The sequence below is a fragment of the Bombus pascuorum genome, chromosome 15 (assembly GCF_905332965.1).
Source record: "Bombus pascuorum chromosome 15, iyBomPasc1.1, whole genome shotgun sequence".
Lineage (NCBI taxonomy): Eukaryota > Metazoa > Arthropoda > Insecta > Hymenoptera > Apidae > Bombus > Bombus pascuorum.
Window position 1 is genome coordinate 4,406,566 of NC_083502.1, and position 18,421 is coordinate 4,424,986.

Consider the following 18,421-nt stretch of genomic DNA (forward strand, 5'->3'; position numbering starts at 1 on the left):
CGGGACGTACTTGTCGGAACAGTTTCAGACGTTAACGTGTTTATTACGCATATAGGTTGTCGAATCTATAGGGTGATTCTGAAATACCCACCTAAAGACGTTAAAGTAAGACCGAGTCGTTTCGTAGGACGACGAGAGCAAAAGATTCCGATCTCTGCAAAAGCCTATTTCCATTTAAAGCTTAATTAATTACTACATAGAGTACTCTTTTAACCATCTTCCTTTAACGTGTTTTTCCAACTGCGTCGATAACGTAATTATCATCTGAAACAGCCGCGTGATCCGCCCTTTTCTTACGGTTGTACCTATCACAGCTACGCTTGTTATGTTGTATAGCTATATATATATCTCTCTCTTTAATATCTGTTTTTCTGAATCACCCAGTATATCAGCTGGAAAACGAGGAAAGGAAGGACAGGATTAGATTTCATAGCGGAATCTCCGCCATTACGCTCTTCTTGACGTTTCCCCCACTTTCAACCCTCTGTACACGTGTCCGATAATTTACCCCTGCAACGAAGATGTTACTCTCACTGAGCGACTCGTTTCACGCTCGAAAGAGGGGAAATCCTGACTCGATTTTTTATTCAGTCGTCGTCCACCACTTTGCCTTCCTGTCTGAAACACGAGATACAAGTCTCGAGATGGTCCCTCTTTCACGGCCGTGATTCATCGAACTTTAATTTCAATCGGTCCTACAGCGAGAGGGAGGGAAGTGCCCCCCCCCCCCCCGATTTGTCCTTGGTCCGAGCAGGGAAGAGCCGAAGGATAAACTACAGTTCGCCGTAAAAAGCTTTCCCGACCACGGGAAACACCGTTAGGATATTGATTTATCCGCTTCTATTTCGATGTTCCGCCGGCGCCACCTGAAACCCATCGGGTGCCAACTGCCGATGCTAACTAGCACATCTTGAGCAGCTTTCTTCGATTCTAAACTCTCACGATCGTTAGACGATATGTTTGTCAGTGGCATTCGTGTTTAGTTCGCATTATTTCAGCACTTTGTGCCTTGTTCCCACGTTTTGCTTCGCTTCTCCAGGACATACCTTTAGAAACCTGCAGGATCCGATCAGAGTAAATGGGAATAAATAAGGATTTGATCAGAGCAGATTTGAAAAGATGGGAAGCTGATGGAGGCAGACTCGAAAGAACTCAGGGCCTGATCAGAGCAGATCTGAAAAAGTCAAGATCCGAGAGCACAGCGGATCTGAAAAAACAAATTGGGTCTAATCAGGAAGGAACTTTATGAAAGAAAATAAAAGCCAGCGATCAGGTCTGCTGTGAGTCATCTCGAGGACCCGTTTTCTTTCCTAGAAACCAGATCCCTGTCGTATGTGAAGATGGGACGAGAGCGACGGAAGATTAGATGGAATTGCATGTCTCTTTTATGTTCTGTACTGTAATTGCCATATCACAGTTAGCCCGAAGTCTTGAACAGTACCGAGAAAGAATTCTGTTCTTAGGTTGCCTTCTTGCCAAAATGGCCCAACGTCGCTCGTTCACCGGAACAGGGCCAGGCTCGAAAATTAGACTTGTCTTGGTTTGAGCAACATATCTATCCTGCACCTAGTCGGAAGGAACTTTTCATTCATCTTCGCCGCCATCAAATTTATCCACACGATTCCCCTCTTGCAGAAGGGCTGCCAATTTCAAATCGAATTTATTCCCCTGTCAGAGAGATCCGCGCGCTATGAATACCGTCACGACGACGTATAAGGTCAGTGTGCATATATATATACATACATACACATATACGTATATGTGTATTGGTCGTCGAAAAAATAGTGCGTGGGAACGATTTCAACAAACTGGATCGATTTTCTTCGACACCCTTTGAATCCGGAATAGAAGAATCCGCGATGCGCCCAAGTTGCTAACCTCGCTCGTGTCTCACCCCATAAATATTTATCGATCCTTATCTGTCCCCGTGGATGCGTGATAAATTATGCTATGACAAACGTTAGCTGGACTCTTAAAATTGGCATGTTGGAAAGCCACAGGATGACACAGGTCTGATAGGATTTCTTCTTCCCTTTCCCTCTACTTCGTCAGCCTGTACACGAGGCTAGTCACGTGGAACGGAACAACGAAATAATCGAAGATAACGTGAAGATTTGAAACGTTGCGCGAGGAGAAGTAATAACGAGTGTCATTCGTGGGTTAAAATTAATCAACTAAATCTTCTAACCCATTTGAGGCTCAATTCGAGGTTTTAGTTTTGTGTGAGTTTATAGTCACACTAAGCTGTTATCGAATCGTTGGTCGACAGAGATTGGATCAGTTCTGTCACACGCAGATATTTTCCCTTCGCAATCCAATTTGCTATTGTCGTATGGTGTTACTCTATCAAACTGTATAAGCAACTTTATCTTCGCCATGGAATCTAGAAACTTGTTTTATCTGATTTTTGCATTTTCATGTTTCTCATAAACACAGTCGTCAGTCTACTTAGCAGTAGCTCATTAATAACATGTTTACTTCGAACGGTAGAATTTCTCTTTCATCTGCTATCATTAACAAAGGTATTTACGTGTTCTGTTTCTCCGTGACGAACCCCTGCGTATCGTTCTCGTCTTCTCTTATGCAGTGACGACTGGTCTCTCCGGAGAGTTGTTCCACGAATTCGATCCACGACGTCCATAGGAGATACATGTCGAGCCGTGGATAACACGTATTTTTCGCGGGTCCTGACCTCCTTCTAGGAAGCCGCTAGGTAAGCGTGTTAACGGGGATTTCGTCGTTGCGATAAAGCAATTACGTCGGCCCTGGGCGTCGCTAACTTCGTCTGGATCCTCTGCTCTTCTTCTCTCGTTTCGTGTTCCTCTCATTCTTCCCAATAATGGAAGAGGGTTGAAAAAGTATCCTTCGTTACGAAGCTGCTACATGGCCTTGGCAATTCCCTTTCGCCGCCAGCTTTTTGAACCCTGTTCCTCCAAATTCTGTCTGGTCTTCAGATAAGCGTGTGTTCCAGTATTGGATCACTCGCGTGGTCTGCAAGTGTTACGACACTTTGCTCGAATGTCATTAGAAGCTTTTTATTGCTTGCTGCTTTTTATACATCAGATTATAAATTTGAATTATCAGGATAATATTTGCTATTTGAATTCCATTGGTTGTATCAACATCGGGTGTCTTCCTACCAGCTTAATCAATTAGCTGTTTCCGACGAGTATACTCGTCACGAAGAAACGTCAGCAATGTTTTGTGCTGTAACGAGCCCTGTCAGTGATAAAAGATAAAACAGTCTTTTCGTTACAATTTAATTCTACGCATATCGTGTGTTTGACGAGTATACTCGTCGACGCTTACTTTTCCCGACACAACAGCTCGCAACAGCTGACTGGTCAAAAGATCTTCTTTAATCTAACCTACAATACGTGACACGAGAAAATAAGAAAACGTGGAAAATGTATAAATAGATCAATGCACGTTATACACTAGCAGTTAGCATAGCAGTAAAAAGCATTTCATTGTTGAGGTTATGTTCGTTCATTCTGTGTCCAAAGGTACCACAATGCATTTGGCTTGATGGTGGCTTTAAATTAAAACGTTTATGATAAAAATTCCTGTTGCTATTTAAAAGAATTGCCAAATACTGTTGCGAGAGCTTAAAGGTAAAAGCTTCGAGTGAAGTTTAAATAACTTAAAGTTGGTTAAGGTTATAGGTTGCGTAAATTAAAAGAGCGGCAGGGAACGTGAATTTCTAGACGTACGATGGTATTTGAAACGCGTGATAAAATCCGTTTGAGCAGAAACTTGACAAGGAAGAAAATAATATTTCACTCGATCAAGGAACAATATACCGAATTAACTAACGCGTATCCTCGACGTTCTCAGGCAAAAAGAGCAGACTCGTTGCTTAATTACTGCTCGAAAGAGAGCAACAAGGTCACTCGAAAATTGCTTCTCGAAAGAGCAACACTCGCGTTCGCGCGCGCCTGCACACATAACCTAAGTGCAATCTCATTAGGCGCGCCTAATTGCAACGAGAGGGGATTATAAACCTTTCGAGGCTTTTTCGTAAACGAGCCGGCGCGTTTTTACGCGAGTCAAAACGCGCACCCACTTCCGCCGGCTATCATTTCGCAGGCTCACGTTCCAGTCGTAGCGACAGAACGTCTGTTTTACGCTGGTTTTACACTCGTACGACCGTCTGGTCCGCTGCATCGCCGAGAGCCACTTTCTACCTTTGGTCAGAGAAAATTGAACGTACATAACCTCAACAATGAAGCGTCTTCGAGCTCCTGATGATCCTTCTCATCGACGAATCCTGGCTTCTTGCTGTTTTAAATCGTCCAAAGAACCTCCTACATTAGGAAATCGATGCAATCCAAATGGAATACAGTTTCGGACTTTACCTAACCTCTCAAAAGAGTGTTTTGCAATTCTTTCAGGTAGCGACAGGAATTTTTGTGACAAACCCTCATCCGTTGCTAGTGTCAATTTGATACACTTTTCCGGTAGAAGGTTACGCCATTCGGTCATTTATAGAATAATTTTTCTTAAACTTTTGCCATATTGTGCATGTGAAATCCTATGCTTTTGAAAATGAAGGTTATATCTATTGTTAATTCAAACATGGCGTTCCTAGACTGTAGTCTGAACGAACATAACCTCAATAACGAAACCTTTTCAATCTGTTCGACTAGAATCACGATGTTTGTCGATTCAAAAGCATCTAAATTCTAAATCCAAATATTCAACGAAAGATCAATGTGCGACGAACAAAGAATAAATGAACGATGAAAAGGTTTTGTAAACCCAATTATATTCATTTTCGATCTGCTCGATGAATACTGGCAGCTTTCGTTTCGCTTGGTCGAAAGAATTTTCCGAATCAGTAAATGATCGATAACAATCAACGAGCGGTCAGTAAACGATCGATGAACGATGGGAAAGTTCTAGATAGTCGATTACATTCGTTTTGAACGGTAATGTTGAATATAACCTCAATTGGAGTAGGGGAGAAATGAATTTATTTGGCGTAGCGATGGAAACGGTAAAGCCCATGGCCGAAATACGTGAAACCGCGGATTCTATGGACGAATCGACGCAATTGGCCGTAAATGAAGGGAGCGAACCGTTGTTTTAATCGCGACGAATCGACTGGGCTACATTAACGCGGCATTATCGGTCAGGTTAATGGCTGCCACGTCGTTCTGAAGTCGTTCGCTCGAACCTGCTCGTCTACCTTTTCGCTTGCTAAATGCAGCCGTTACGCGGTTACATTTAATTTATTACAACCTGCCGTATAGTTGTACGCGTTCCAGGACGCTTTATTAAGAACTTGTAACAAAAATACGATCGTAAAGTAAGGCAATAACTCAAAACACTGTCCTCGGAATAGGCGGCTTCTTCGGCAGATTGCCTCGGGCAAAATTGATACAACATGTGAATCGGCGAACAAGGATCAATAAAATCTCCAACAACTTCGTACACCGACGAAACTTATCATCCCTTATCGGATGGTTTTAGAGACAAGAGGTATTAACGTATCGAAAATTCCCTCCACGCTGTTCCACGTTAATCCTGTCAGATTATACTGTTCCGTTCTATTGCACTCTTATTATTAATTTTATTCGGTCTCTAGATCATACCAATTGAAAACCTAATACGCGACTACTCGAGTAGTCATTGATCATTTTTTCCTGAAAAGCTGGAATTCTTTTCTTCGTTAGAACTGGAAGAAGTATTAAAGTCTGGAATATAGAAAATTGGTACCATAGGACTCAGGATGAAAAAGGAATGCTGCTCAAAAGTAACCCAGGCATTTGTTTGCTTCTCAGGATACTAATTAACAAATTACTGATAGACGGGATGCGATGGTTTTCTTCTTGAAAATCGTCATAGCTGATTTATCGGATGTTAACGTTAGTCTTTGATAGAATCCTCATACTGGCACGTACACTCGCTACTGAAGCGTGAATCCAAACGTACTAATTTCGTTGCGTGATGAAGTATCGACCACAAATGGCCCATATTCGTTGGAAAGTTGATGCAGATAACCAGGCAACAATGATATTAGTTTGGAAGAAGGCGCGAGCCACGCGAAAAACCACGCTGCCAATTATCTCGAGGCGCACATCTGCCCACTTTCTGTCCGTGACCCCTGCTGGACGACAGCAGCTGTCCAATTTCGAGGACAGGCCCTGCACGTGGAAAGTCAATTGGCGGAGAGGGTCACCAGGCCCAATTAACATTATCCAGGATTTTGTAGATCTCATTAACGAGCTCCGACAAAACCGGTGCCATTGTCCTATCGTTGGAATTAGGGAACAACTACTTGAGGGGCTACCAGGAGCACCAATTGTTCCCCTATTACAGAGGGTACTGGCCATTCGATTCGATTCTTCCATGGATTTCTAGCGATTTGTTCGTCGAACCACCCGATCCGACCTATTCTCTATTATAATTGGTATTTTGCAAAGTTTTTTTTCTCCCTCCTAATGAAGTTCTGTGGGTGGAGTATTTGATCATCGGAGATGGCTATAGCCAGTCAGATTCGAGCGATATTTCATCGTGATTTTACTCCGGTCCATCGTAACTAACAAAATATACGAGGGATATTTATGGGGTTAATCGTAGACATGAAAATGATGGGTGGTGCGATGGATGTTCAAACAGTGTCGTTTGAGGGTTGTTTTTTAGGGTGTTTCATCTTACGCTAGAGACGTACTGGTATCAATAAATTAGGCGACTAGCTTCTCCCTATTGCTCAGTTCACGTTCCTCGAAATGAAATATTTCACAGTATCTGTAGTATTTGGAGATGTACATTTTTGACGCATCTTGGACGCGTGATGGTGTATCGTCTTCGTATTGTAAATTAATTATTCGCCAGAATATAAAACAGCGAAACGGTAAGAGAGGACTTTGCAGTCCATAAATCGCCAACTGTCAATGTCGTTGATATTATTTTAGTAAATTATAACGCAAGGAGGTGGAAGTGCTTAATGGTGGACAGAGGTGGGATGCGATCGATAGCGCGATTCCTCGATTGAACCCGAACGACAGCTCGGTGACATCGCAGTTTTTCCTCGTCGGTAACAGCGTTACCCGGTTAAAAGGGAACCTCCACCCCATCCAAAATCCTTCCCTTGCATTCCCACGAGCGGATGTCTCTGCTCTGGCTTTCTGCTCGCCGCTTGTCTCAGGCGTAATTACTCGTCAGGACTCGTGTCCGCTTTACTCATCGGCGATGAACGAAATCTTATCCTGCTGTGCTAACGAGCAAAGCGAAACTCCGATCTTCCCTTTCCTCTTCCAAACAAAGAGGCGCGTTAACAAAAGTTGGCGAGGCAGAGAAAAATGAAAGCGAAAGATAAAGGAGGAAATAGCCGAACGAGGAGCAGGAGGAGATGAAAGGTGTGGAAGGAGAAACAGAGGACGACGGGCAGACAGAGAGAGACTGAACTAGCGAGGGCGGAAGGGAACGGTCGGGAATAAAAGGAAATAAAGGGAGAAAGGAGACAGGGTCCAGGTCCAGTCGAGGTGGCTGTATTTTCCGTCGGAAAGACACGAAGTGGGTCATCTCGGCTAGAGAGAAGTTCGTAAAAGCGTAAAATGCAAAAGTAAAACGACCAGGGTAAGAGAAAGAGGGGAACAGAGAGCAATGGAGGGAGGCAGAGAGACGAAGAGGAAGGCTACACCATCGTGCAGGAAGCTAGAGCTGCCGTTGATGTATACTTCGAGATGATTTGCATAAAGTTTCTCCCTGGCGATCCCTGGGAGACCGGCGAGGACGAATGCAACAACAACGAGCTACGAGTAGTAGATGGAAGGAGGTGGAGGAGGATGAGGAGGAGGAAAAGGAGGGTTGCCTGTTCCGTCTTTAGACGGAGACCCCTCCATAAATCAAGCCAAATACTATTGACGCCTGTTTTCTGGCAGCAGAGAGGGACAATAGATGGGGGTACAAGCCTAATTTCCAGAGCTGCCTTTCAAAAATGGCCTTGGCCTTTCGTGTACAGCTTGGTTGGGTGAAGCAAGAGTTATAAGTTGCGTTCGAAAGATAGAATATAGGAAAATCTGCAAAGATATCTTCAATCGTCGAAAGACTAATTGGTGCTACAGTACTCCTGCAGTAATAGCCAGTTAGGTCAATCAGCAGTTGTAGAGTGCTTCAAACAATAACAGGAATAACATGGACCGTAAGAATAACGTGGTTCGTTGTTCAGGTTGGGGTAATGAAGCGAATCCAAGTTATTAAGCTGTGCCAGCAATATAATTACCAAGGTAACTGTATCTACAAATATTCGGTTAGGACGGCAAGGACGGTTGATGGTAGTCGAAAGAAAAAAACGTATTGCGCTTTTACAGTTCGATTACTATTTAATATCTCGAAGATATTATACACAATATCATTCGGAGATTACAATTGAAACGTTCGCGTTACCCGTGTAAAAATATTCATCTATTCGCGATGAATGATTCAACGTTCGAGCAGGAACCAGGCTGACCCACATATGGGTCAGGCGGCCACGAACGCTAAACGCGTGAAACACGTGTTAAATACGTCAACAGAAAATTATTTACCACTCGTCACTCTGATCCACTCCTTCGCATAATTCATTTATAACGCTCCCTCGTAATTAATGTATCTGGAACGTACGACTCCTCTTGCGAATCTGTGCCTCCGCGTACACGTAGAAAAATTCAATTTCCTACGTCGAGACATAGAAATCGAGAATCCCGCTTCTCGCCTCGTTGATTTCCCAACTATCGATCATCATCCGCTTAGTTCGCCCGCCGTGCATCTGTCGTTATTGAAATCCGCGCTCGTTTGTCTTCCGTCCTGAGTAATTACCGGAGCCCGTCGATGCGTTCGTTTCTCCTCTTTCCATCCACGCCCAACAGGCCGCGCGATTCCCAGTGTTCGCCCTGCACCAAAAAATCACTTTTACCCGTTATTCTTCTCGTCGTTGGAATGGTCGCGATGCTCCTGCCTTGATTTCGGTGCATGCTCCTGCACATCCGGGCCGGAGGCTCGTTCCACAGGGTATCTTGGGCAATCTGACGATGGTTAGGACTGGATTCTAACTGCTAGCTCGGTCGATCGAAACATGTATAGTCTGGCAAGAAAGCGTTCTGATTTTAGACTTTGTAGCTTCACGACGATTGCAAGACACGATGTTGGTGGTTGTTCATGGGTTTTCTGAATACAGGAAACATTCGCTAATAATTGCTCGAAAGTATTCTCTGCATAATTGCACGATCGTCATCCCCACTATGGCCGAGATTTGTTCCCTTGACGCACCGTGAAGCTCGATGGAGTAGCGTGACGTAATCCAACGTCAGATGTTGCTGGGAAGATGTATCTATTGGGCTGGCAACTAAGTGATTGCGGATTTTGTCATTAGGCGATATTGACAAAATCCGCAATCACTTAGTTGCCAACCCAATAGGTACGTACAATTTCCTTTATTTTTGATTTTTTTTTTTTAATTACTCTTTTGTCAATGTATTTGCGAAATATTCGTATTTAACATGGGACCAAACACGGTACAATTTGAATCATATTTACTTACACTCGTCGTTTATTTGCTAAGCAAATTGGACCAAGTTATAGCTTGTTTGGTGTCATTTTAATCAGAAAAGTGTGACAAACGTGTTGGTAAACGTTTCATTAATCTCGAACGGAAAATTGAGAATTTTGATTTTCTCTCAGCTTCGTTCCCCTTCCCTACTCGTTTGACGCGCCCAAGATTCCGGTGTCGAGCGATAGAATCGTTTCTGCATCTGCATAATTGCAACATTTGGGTCTCGATTTTTGTACAGTTATCCAATGTTTTCTTTACTCGTCTGAGAAATAAGAAGGTAAAAACGTTCAGGTAATTAGAAGATGGAAATGCCACAAGTATGCCAACTTGTCGATATATTCTAATTTTATGTAGCACGTTTGAATCTTTTGTAGCTAGCTGCACGCTTGATATTATGGTTTTTGAATTTTGGTTTTGAAATTGCGACGCAATTTTTGAATAGAAACGATACGACGCGAGAAAAGTAAGAATTTTATTAATAAAGAAATCGATAGATTTTAGAGATTAAGACTTCGGTCGCCAATTAATTCCTCTTCCTCGGTTAACCGATTGGCTGAGTGCAGACTTTCTTCGTAGTTGAACGCTGCATCTCTCTGTCAGGAATTATTTTTGTTTTCCACCTGACAGCTTCCTTTCAACATATCGAATTAGAGTTACTTCCTATTGGACTAGTGTTCTCCGAGGGTGAAGCTTTTATTAGAGAGTGGAGAAAGATCGACTTGAATAACTCTCAGAATTGTGTATCGAAGAAAAAAAGAGCTTCTTTGCAGAAAAAGAAAAGTTACTTAGTAAGAAATACGAGCCAGTTATGGGAATCGCATAGACTCTTTGACACGCTGTTCCAGAAGATGCGTCACGAAACTGACAAGAATCCTTGAACAATGTTGCGATTAATTTGGCAGCCAAGTCTGTCTTTGCGAAATAAAATGCGCTTTATCCTTTAAAATATTTTCAAATAAAATAGAAGCAGGCCTTGGTCGTAAAAAAATATCATATTTTCGATCAACATGGAAGATAAATTCTTGACTATGTAAGTTTCTGCTGATTCGCTAGAAAGAAGGGCGAACGAAAATTTGTAGAATATTTTTGAAAATATTTTTAGGAGCTTCCTAATATCCAACTTTCAAACCGTATCAAAAGATCTATTTTTCAATTCCATCATCAGACGAAGTAGTTCTTTTTATCGAATATTTCTCGTTAGAATTGTTCCAGCTGGTATACTCAGCGAAATCATTCTGAACAATTTCTTCAAGGCCATATGTCAGACACGATCCTTTGAATAGGATTACTGTTACGAGCGTATTAACTAATTGGATTTACTTGGAATCAGGATTGAAACGATATTATAGTTTCCACAGGGGCGGCATCGATGTTTGGACGATCGTGTTTGTTCACACGATAGGCATTGTTTGACCACTGTCCTGCAACACGAGTATTTTTACGTGTTTGCAGATATCCTCGATTCGTTTGTTGTGTCGATCATTCGATTTGGAGGAGATTATTGGAAATTGATTATTAATATAACGATACCAATTGAAAGTCGACGTGATTGTTTTATGAGTAGTTTATCGTATCAACTTTATTTCGGCTTTTAATAAATGCTAAATGGTAGATACGACGTAGATTGAACGACGAACTTGACATAATTCTCACCTGAATTTTCCATTTTAATGCACAGTTAACTAGCCTAAATTAGGTTTCGTGTAATCCTATTTGAAATCTGTCATAAACTCAAACCGAACCTAACTCAATGTGGACCAATCTGCTATCGAATACAGTTTCAATTCAAACCTAACCTAAATCGAGAACTATCGAAATCCGGAATTAACATATGGTCTAATATGAATTTAGTGTAAACGAAACCCAATCAAAACCTAATCCGAGTAACTGAACCTAACCTAAATCTGTCTAAAATGCCTGAGTTTCTAAATTTGTCATCATTTACCTTCAATCTCGCTATTTTCTCCGGCGTACTATAAAGATATACCTAACCTAATTGAACTTAATACCATAATTCACACGTAACTTACACGAAACTTAATGAAACACTAGTCCGAGTAACATAACCTAACCTGTATCTGGCTAAAATTTCTGACTTTCTAAATTTGTCATCGTCTGCGTCAATCTCGCTATTTTCTCCGACATATTATAGAGCTAGACCTGACCTAAGCCAACTTAGTAGCGTAATTTACACGTAACTTATACGAAACCTAATGAAAAACTAATCCGAGTAATATAACCTAACCTAAATCTGTCTAAAATGCCTGAGTTTCTAAATTTGTCATCATTTACCTTCAATCTCGCTATTTTCTCCGGCGTACTATAAAGCTATACCTAACCTAATTGAACTTAATACCGTAATTCACACGTAACTTATACGAAACCTAATGAAACACTAATCCGAGTAACATAACCTAACCTGTATGTGGCTAAAGTGCCTGACTTTCTAAATTTGTCATCGTCTGCGTCAATCTCGCTATTTTCTCCGACGTACTATAAACCTAACCTAATTGAACTTAATATCGCAATTTACACGTAACTTATACGAAACCTAATGAAAAACTAATCCGAGTAACATAACCTAACCTAAATCTATATCTATCGTTGTCTAACTTAAATGTCGCTATTCACTCAGATGTACTGTAAACCTAATCCTAACCTAATTCAACGGTACATCATAATTTATACGAAACCTAGCTCTAAATAGAACTTAACCTAAGTCTACCTAAGTACCCAAGTACTTAAATCTGCCTCTATTACGAGTCTTGGTTTAATTAATTTTAACCTAATTTAACTCCACGGCATACACGAAATTCAATTTTAACCAGAACCCAGCCACGTAGTTTTAACTTGAATTTAATTTGAATCTCCGATCGCCGTTCTATCAATATCGATAAAAATTGCATAATTTAATTTGATTCTTCGTCGGCCGGGGTGGAAAGCTTTGCTGGCCGTGGATTTGCCGATTCCGATCGGTAATTTTATCGGGTCGAAAGTTCGCCAGTCGTTAGGAAGTCGGGCCAGGAGGCCACTCGTCTCAGGCGAATTATGCGGAAAAAATTTTTTTTGATTCCAAACACAGGCGGTTACCATCGATCCACATCCGGTTGGCGTTACCGTAGTTACCGAGTTTTCCAAAAATTCCAATCTTTCAAATGGAACGAATGGACGTTCCGGGTAATTGTACGAAATGCGGGCTCGGCGAGATGCAAGCCTAAACGAGGGTTGGAAATAAAAGCAGCCCGGGTTAGAGACCGAGTGGAACTCGGATGAAGGAGCGAGACGGAACTTTTTTCAATCGACCTGCGCCCATATACGGGCAATAGACGTATAAAATATTGCGCGGCAGTAAAAGGATCCTTAAAGTGCTCGTAGAATCACAAAACGTGGCCTCTTGTCTCTATTTAGACTCGCTGGCTGTTATGAACAGAACGTCGATTCCCTCGAGTCCATTGCTCTTAGCCACCTGCCCGGCCAACCTGAATATCAGCCTAATTCGCGGCCCAGTCACCGGTTTATAATTTCACTCTTCCTTTGTTCACCTCGATAGTCAGCATTTTACGTATTTCGTCTAACGCATCAGGTTATCAGGCTCTAACGAAGTATGTCAAGACGTTGGCTTATGATCGCAATTTGCTACTTTTCGCTTTGGTAGCCTCGGTAGAGTCAGCTACTATGAGCCGCAACGATAGACGGTTAGAGCAGGCAGTTAGAAAATACGAAGATTGGACTTACAGCTGGAGAATGAGGAACGAGAGCGGAAATGTAAAGCGACGGTTATGAAAGATGTTTCGTCTACCAACAATGTTGCAAAAGTCAGCTCGATCGCTGCACTCGGTGCAACTGGATGCACGTTCAATTATACATATTTCTTCGCTGGGTGGAAAAATGTAGGACAGCAAACGTGAACAACGAATAAACATCAAGCTTCCTGTTAAACCGAAAATATCTGCGACACACAGTCTTTTCAATTATTGGCCGAGGCTTACGGTGAACGTTGCGTGTTTCGTGCACGTGTTTTTCAAGCGCGCCATTACACGTTCTTTGGTCGATGGAAAGCGTAAAAGCGAAAACGATGGAAATTCTCAACAGCATTACGGGAAATAATCTGCGGAATAGTTTTGAACAATAGCTAGTGTGTCAATTTCGAATGCTGCTACTTTGAAGTTGACAGTAGCTGAATTTGATTAAACCAAGCTAGTAGGCATAGTCTCGTTCTTTTCTCTGTCGTGTCTCGCGAAATTGAAATTAAAATACATTTTAGTTTACGTAGAAGGAACAGGCTAGTTGTGACAATTATTGTGTTGGCGACTAAGTGATTGCCAGCCCAATATATTGGGTATACGTGCCGGGAGATATCAGGTTCGAGTGAGCGTGAATCTTTAGGTACCTTGGTAAATGCGAGGAAGCCTAATTTTTTCCTCTTTTTTCCGAAATGTTCTCCGCCTGTTTAAATTTCTTTAGCTGGTTATTAGCGTTGCGAAGGTCTGCTTATCGTACATCGCTCTGAGCAAACTTCGTCGAAGGTTAGAAATTCCAGCCATCTACGGCGAGGAAAATATGGTCGCTACACCGGTATATCCAGCGATCTGCTGATATTCGTACAAATATTTTATCGAGAAAGTACGCTATCGGCCAGCCACGAACGTAAAACGTTATTGAATTCGTGAACTCACGGGGAATAATTCGATCGAAGTGTTACTGGAATTAGGAAACTCGCTTTAGAAATAATACCCTGTGTTTTCCCCGAGTGAACATGATCCACTGAATTTTTCCTATTTCCTTCTGCCGAACGACCAGCTGATGTCGTTTCCAGCCATCAACCATTTCCTTTAAATAATCTCTTTAAAAAATCTTAAAATTTTTTACAATTGTTACGAAAGACGCGCGAAAACCACGCGCGGATTAATCGAACGAGTGGAAGTTCGTGATTGTACAAATCAAGACCGTACGGATCAAGATTGCGCAATGTATGACTCAGGAACGAGTTACGATTGCTGAGTGAAAATATGTAGTTGGTTTGAAGGCGTGTGAATAGAGGTAACCTGGGTTGAAGTGCTGCAGTAACCTGATTTGATTTAGGAAGCCAATATCACAGGTCTAAAATTAGGAAATTGCTCTATTCTTTACCTTCGTTTGAACTAAAATTTGATCGAAAATAAAATTACTTCTAGCAACTCGTCTTTTCCATAACGGTATCGTATCGGTTAAAGTGAAAACTTCGCATCTGACTCATTATCCGACATCGGAAACTGAAAAGAAAAAAGAACAGCTCGAAGAAGTATCAAGTTACTCGATTGTCTATCCAGAGATAGCTCACAGAGTGTAAAATTTGAAACTCTACGCGAGAGACCAGTTCTAATGTGAGAAACCCAAGTAAAGCCAAAGTATGCGACTGTTAGCTAAAAAGTAATTCGTAAACCGCTCCAACATTTCTAACTTATCATCGCGCACTAAATCTGATATTCCAACCTGCAAAAACTATCAAATAGCATCTCGGACATCGGGAACTCGCGAACACTCGCATATCTTACCGTTATCTCTTAGATCTCCACAAATTCTACACATTCGCATCGACCTCGAAGCCATGACATTGCAAACATCAAAACATCAAATTTTCCGATTGTCCATTTGAAAATAGCTCAAGTCCAAGAACAGACTGCGGAGGCTTCGAACTGTGCCTCGAGGTGGCAGCACCACCGCTCCCCTTTAATTACCGCCAGCAAATTGCAACAAGATCTGGCTGGGGCTGTGTAGGGTGGCGAATAGTGACAAACGGCGAAGATACTTTTCGCAAAACGATGAGGGAGGGCAGCTGGTAGAACGTGTGGTGCATCGATAGCGTAACGATCGCGTGCTCATTATCCTGGCGGGCGGCAGGGCCGTATGTTGCGCATTCCAGCCGGCAACAGAACTCCATATTTATGCCGGCGGCCAGCCATATGCGTTTAAATACCCTCCACGTTACACGTATCGTGTATACGCGTACGTTATGCTAACGGTATGTGTATGCGAATGCTATCAAAACGCGACACACTACGAATTCGTGTCTACGTGACTGGCCACGATAAACAGGATGTCTGGAATCTTTATTCGAGCGGCTATGATTTTTCGTGTAGCCTCAGGGGGACATATAGGTACCGTGGCATCGCCTAGGAATATTAGGCAACTTGTGGGCTCTGCATCTTTCAACCCCTTCGCTACCCAGCATCGGCTTGTATTTCTATTTCCAATACAAAATGAAATTTACTTTGATTACTGATTTTAATGAAATTTTAATTACTCGAAGTGGAACTATTTTGATCAATTCAATGCTTTTACTTGGAAAGAAATAACTCTGCAAAAGAAGCGATTGTCTTAAGTTTGGCTGAATTTCTATTCGAAGGGATAACCAGCTATTTTGATTAACTATCACTTTGGTAGTATAGAACAGTATGGAGTTAAGACGACGTATACATATGTGTACAACGTATGTGTATTGTATATCGTAACCCATGTAATCGAGTTAGATTTCTGGGCTAATAAGCTGAAACGAACAAGCTACCAGTGGCATTTCGATCAACTTTACATACTGTTGCTGCAAACCGGTCAAAGTGTCGAGAAAGCCACGAGTGGCTAGCGTTAATCCAAGACATTGTAATTTATGGCTAGGTAACTGAAAGTAAATTAGGTCCGTAGTAGATCACAGTTTGTTCGGCAATTATCACGAATTACCGTTTCCTACGTCCTTTCGCCAACCTTAGCTCAGAGGCATCCTGCCAGCCCGATGATGACAGAGAGAAAAAAGAACGGGTCTACGTAAAAATTAATCGAATGACACACTTGCAAGTCCTGCATTCGTCTAGCTCGCCTCTGGCGATGGTGGGGGCGAGGGTTACAGGGCGACCTCGTCCCTTTGCTCCCACCGACGGAGCATTGTGCGGCCCAGCGAAAAGTTAGCGAGGACAAAAAGAAGTGGCCCCAGCGCCGGCGGACTTAATGAGAAATAATTGAGTTAAGGCGAGTTATTTTAAGCGGAAAAGTTGCCGTCGAAAAGCGTAGCCTTGTCGAGCAAACCGGCCGGGTCTTCGTTCAACTCGTCGAGAAGAGGAAGAAGAAGAAAAAAAAAAAAAGAAGAGAAAGTTTCTTGCGGCGCGTTAATCGATCGACCAGAACAATCTGAAGAATCAAATTCGACGAAGTTGGACGACGACTAAACGAACCATAAGCAACGATCCCACTCTAATGGACAGTTAAGTTTTCCATTGACTGATCGAGTTACGAGCAACGTGAGAAAATTGACGGCGAAAAATCCCACCTCTGGTGTGAAAGGACACTTTTGAAAATTTCAACGAACCCGAGTTTCGGGATTTATCACTTGGGACGCGTCCACCTTTATAATTAGACCGCAGATATCGAGGCAAATTTAGACTTTCACGAACAACGACGGAGAGCTTTAAATAGCACGCAGTTATCCAAATATTAATTTGGAATGTTAAATTTGGAAATTATAATCACCATTATATACTAAATGTTAAATTTGAATTCTAAAATCACAATAATTCATATAATTACGAACAATATGAGTACAGTAAATATAGCTAACTAAATACTTAATTTGGGTATTTTGTATATTTTTGCGTATTATCTACACTTCCGAACAATGATATTTCCCATGAATGCATAAATATCCACGGTCTGCCGATAATTATTTCGAACGACGTCAAAAATCGATGGCTTACGTAAATTTCAACCAAAGACACGTACGATTTGCATCGATAATCGATACGGTAAACAAAGTGTTCATTGCTTGAATAATAAATTACGACGATAACAATAACCTGGAAATGCTTCTATAATAAAAGTGAGGTAAACTATAAAAGCAGTACCGTTTGAATAATTACGAGCGGTTCTGTATACAATCACGAAGAAGACGCTTATCTGGAGTCGCGGATTAACAACCTTTGTTTCGTCCTGATCTTCCTTATACTTTGCTAAAAAGATTACAGTCTATCTTACTATTTCTTCTTAGAAATCTCTTCTATAGCAAGCTTTCATTTTCTCAGGTGTTAACATCCACCTAACCTCTAACCTAACTCCGATCTAATCTACACCTAACCTATCTCTGACCTAACCCAGTAACCTAACCAACTCGACCAACGTTTCTTTCTCGTTTAATCGTAAACAAAGACGCGTTAGTTCGCTAGAGTTGCCTGTATATTCTAATAGACGAATAAACAAATGAAATGGAAATTAAGCTTAGAAAAATACGTTCTATGAAATACCTTGGAATATGTTAGGTTAGGAAAATGTTGCAAACGTAGAGATCTCTTGCCTTCGAACGAGACTTGTACAAACCCTGGATAATTCCCCTGGATAATTTCGTCAGATTACAGTTCGAATCTTGGAACTAGAAATTAAGAATTTTCGAAATGAGGAATTTGTACGTTTCGGAAATGGGATTTTTCAGAACTGCTACTTTGTAGAATTACAGTGCTACATGCAGAGCTGTTATCGTATATTGGTTCCAAATCGGCTCTATAGATGTCCTTTATGCGAAGGAATCCTAACCTAGAACATTTTTTCGATTGTCAACTTTATGGAACGCAATTTGTCGTGCCTGAGAACGCTGGCTGAGTAGCTTAATATATTTCGATTGCCCGGTAGCACATAGCGAAGGATCAACGTAGATTTCATCGATCAGCTGCGGAGTTACTGCCCTGTGGTATAATTTAGCCATTTTCGAGGCAGAGGAATTTGGCTTTGGCCCAATTTCGATGAATTTTTCAGTAGGTTGGTGAACCAATTAGGTTCACCTATTTCACGATTTCCAAGCCAGTGACCGGATCGTTGGGCCATTTAAAGTGAACGTGGATCAGACAACAGGTGTACAGTTTGCCCAAG

General features: G+C 41.8%; 1 protein-coding gene across 1 annotated transcript in view; it reads right to left on the reverse strand.

Moving 5' to 3' along the window:
- Positions 1–11,558: 11,558 nt before the first annotated feature.
- The window catches only part of LOC132914836 (uncharacterized), a 116,885-nt gene continuing 110,022 nt past the window's right edge, over positions 11,559–18,421 (reverse strand). The window contains exon 3 of the transcript XR_009659693.1: positions 11,559–11,574. The gene's annotated coding sequence lies outside the window, so the exon portion shown is untranslated. The remainder of the gene's footprint in view (positions 11,575–18,421) is intronic.